Genomic DNA, 3,796 nt, shown 5'->3' on the forward strand with positions numbered 1-3,796 from the left:
AAAATTCAAAGGTCATGTAAAAATACCTGTCTTCATATATTTCATACATTGAAATATTCATGGGCAAATTTGGAGTCATTGCCATCCTGACAAATAAGGCATGAGGACATTATAAATTTGAAACTGCAAAAAATATGAACTGATAAAATATAATACAATTTAAATTCAGCATTTTTTTTTTCTGAACTTGCTGCATTTAAGGTTTTCCTTTGGGCTACTCAGCCACTCTATCAGTAAACAAGTTACTCTAATTCAGAAGTAATATTTAAAATTTTACACACACACCACAGCAATGGAAGTCATGGTGCTTGAAATGACACCAAAATTCAGTGGTCAAGCATGCATTATTGTCAAGATAAAGTTTTAACTTTTGTACACAGCTAGAGAAAACATTTGCACTAAAACATATGGCCTCCTTGTCACCCTGATGGCAGACTATTATCGCCAATAGTGTAATACATGCACCCGGAGAGCCTAGGGTACTCTGAGGATTCGCAGGCTACCAGGGTAACAGCTGTTTTACATTTAAGAGAACAGGGGTTTGTTGGCACCATTTTGTAAGAAATAAATGAGCTTTCAGTGTACTGCAATTTCTGGTAACCTCTGAACATGACAAGCGTCCTTCAGCAAGAAATCAAGATAAAACACCTGCAATGACTTCTTTTCAAAACAGACAAGTTGTGGTTGTAGGGTGCAGGATGAAGGGGCTGACACCGCAGCTAGGATCTCTGTCCCTTGACAGGATCTCAGTGAACTGGTTAAAAAGAAAGAAAGAAAGAAAGAAAGAAAGAAAGAAAGAAAGAAAGAAAGAAAGAAAGAAAGAAAGAAAGCTTTGAATAACTCCTTTCATTAAGCCAACTGTGTAGGATCTTAAGCTCATGACTTCCTGGTATCTTTGCCTATCATGTAACAAATATGAGTGAGTAGTCTTATATATCTGACTTGGGTTCTTGCTGTGTAGCCCAAGCTGGCCTCAAACTTGTGTGTATTCTATCTTAGGTGCTTAAGTGTTCGGATTATGAGAGTAATTTGGCTGTTTGTATGACTTAGTAAGCCCAGTTCAAGGAGTAACTTTTGCAAGTTGCCATTTCAGTTCTGTTAAATAGATTGTCATGTCTATCACCCACAGACAAATATACACATGCATACATATATACATGCTTACATGCATATACACATATACTCCTTCTCTCTCTCTCCCCCTCTCTCCCCTCCTCTCCTTTCCTCTTCTCTCCTTTCCGAGTCAGCCTGTGATCTCCTGTACTAACTGCACACACAAATGAACTGGAGAATGCCTGTGCAAAACCATGGGACTTTCCGAGTTTGAGCTAGACACCACAGCACAGTGTCAACTGCATTTGGAATGAAGATATAGTGAGTTCTTTAGTGAAATAATTACTCTCATTGAAAATTAGTGTTGGAGATTTTAGCCAATTAAAAAAGGCCACAAATCCATAACAATATAAATCCTGAAAAAACAATGCATAGTTCATACTTTTTGCAGAAGATAAAGAACGCCCCCACAAAAGGTATTAGAACACTTAGTTTTGTCTGTTTTGTTTTGTTTTGTTTTGTTCTTAACTAGGGGGGTTGGGTAAGGTTTCAAAATGTAAGCTAGATATATACATGTCAGTGGATTTTTTTTTTTAATTCATGATTGCAACTTTGGTGTATAACCAAAAAACTCTAGTTTCACAATGGCTCACAAGAGCAAACATTCTTTTTTTTTTTTTTTTTTTACTAAAAGTATATAAGAGCTGATGCTCCATAGGTCTCCCATTCTTCTGTAGGTTTGCTAGGTGTGCTAAACATGCAAGAGCTAGCAGTTTTTGATGGAAGAGATTATCTCCACCTCTGGGTCGAAGAACAGCCTTGCTTGCAATTTGCTGTGAAATATAGTTATTCAAAGCCCATTATCCTGCTGTAGGCCACTGTTTGTCCAGGCCACATATAGACCCATTCAGATCATCACTGTGGAGATGGAGACCCAGAGAACCAGCTCAAACATGCTGACAATCGGGCTATGGCTTTTGCTTAATATAGAGGTTTGACTCTAACCAATGTGTAAGCTGTGAATCCAGCAACTTTACATGGTAGCTTGAATGTAAGCTAAGCTAATGAGGGCTTTCATGGTTCTTCACAGTGGATTCTGCCCTGTTAGGAGCCAGAGCTCAGTTCCACACTGCTTCACAGCTCCTTTTATTCTAGAAACTAGACTTAGGGAGGGACCCTCACCTGAACACTTTGATGCCAGAGACTAAGTGTAACAAACCACTGAATTTGAAATTTCTGGTTTGTGTTACTTCATGTTATCTCACTCATTGGCTAAACACAAGTCATGTGACCAGCCTAAATGGAAAGAGGAAGCACACTTCCTTTCTGGAAGAACTACTTGTTGGTGGTGTTGTTCTTATATCAGTCATGGGCAGAGCAGATGGCAATCCCTTGTTCATCCTAGCTTGATGCCTGGTATGGTGGCCAAAGCTGTTTTGTGCCTAGGACACCTAAAATCCAATCAAGTCAAATCAAATCCAGGTAGCACAGCTCAGGAGGAGGAAGACAGATATAGACCTGTCAGCCACCATGCCACCCACAAACCTGCACTCCAGAGCAAGGCACAGGCTGGGCCATAGACACCCACTTGCAGCCACACCACACAGAGCAGATGAAGGATGTCACCCAGGGACCCACCAGCCACATGGCCAACCTGAGAAGGAGCCACCACAATGTGCGAGCATGAGAGGAGCAGAGCAGCACTGTGAGGAGAGATGGAGCTGGAGACTCGAGGGTGGAGAGCAGTAGCCTATGGTGAGTGACCAAACCCACCACCTGTTGCCATGGTGAGATCCCAGCCTGAGCTGCCGCTGAGGCCATATCTGAGTCCACGGCTACACAGCAGCAGGGGGAACTCATATTACCACTAGAGAATATGGGGGCATTCCTCATCAGGGCAGCTGTTGGGGACCATGTGGAAGTACAGAGGCTGTGTAGAACTGGTCCTTCCCCTCACTGGCTGCAGTGCTCTGGAAAACTGGCCACATCTCTCACACACTGCAGCACTTGGGAGAGTAGACCATGCCACTCACCTGCACAACACACCAAAGCTGACCCTAGTGGTAGGGACTTAGGTGAGCTGGCCTGGGAGAGCTGGCCCTGTCACTCATTTGCCTGTCCGCTGTGAGGGTGTAGGAGTGATGCCCTCCCTGCTACCTCACCCCTTGCCAACTGTTACAGTTGGGAGATGAAGTGGAAACTTAAGGGTTCTTTGGACAGTTGTTTGGATGGTGTTTTGCTGGGACAAACACCATGTGAAGGAATGTTTAACTGAAGTGGACACAGGTGAAAGTTTAAGGCAGACTCATGAAGTGAGTTCCAGGACAGCCAGGACTATACAGAGAAACCCTGTTTTGAAAAACAAAACAAAACAAAACAAAACAAAAAAACAAAGGAACAAACAAACAAAAACCAAGCAAACCTTAATGTCATATTGATGGATAAAAATATAGTATTATAAGACTTCTTTCTCAGTTGGGTATGGGTACACTTGCCCATAGTTCCATTCTTTGGTAGCCTGACTGAGAAGAATTGCAAATTTGAGGGCAGCCTAGACTACATGGCAAGTTTGAGGTAATCTTAGGCTACACAGTGAAACACTGTCTCAAAGACAAAATATCCTGACCAATTTTAATATGTTCTAATGAAAGCTGAATCATAATCTATTTATGGTGTTATTTCACATAAACATGAATTATACATCTGAATATGGACCAGGGAATGAAGCAAAAATTGCAGGAAA

The 3,796-nt window shown here is 41.8% G+C and overlaps 1 pseudogene; it reads left to right on the top strand.

The window, feature by feature from the left end:
- The first annotated feature begins 2,372 nt into the window (after nt 1-2,372).
- Nucleotides 2,373-2,508, top strand: LOC115029899 (small nucleolar RNA SNORA48; annotated as a pseudogene).
- Nucleotides 2,509-3,796: the final 1,288 nt, after the last annotated feature.

Source organism: Mus caroli, unplaced genomic scaffold (genome assembly GCF_978045245.1).
Source record: "Mus caroli unplaced genomic scaffold, Mus_caroli_1 scaffold_19, whole genome shotgun sequence".
NCBI classification, from domain to species: domain Eukaryota; kingdom Metazoa; phylum Chordata; class Mammalia; order Rodentia; family Muridae; genus Mus; species Mus caroli.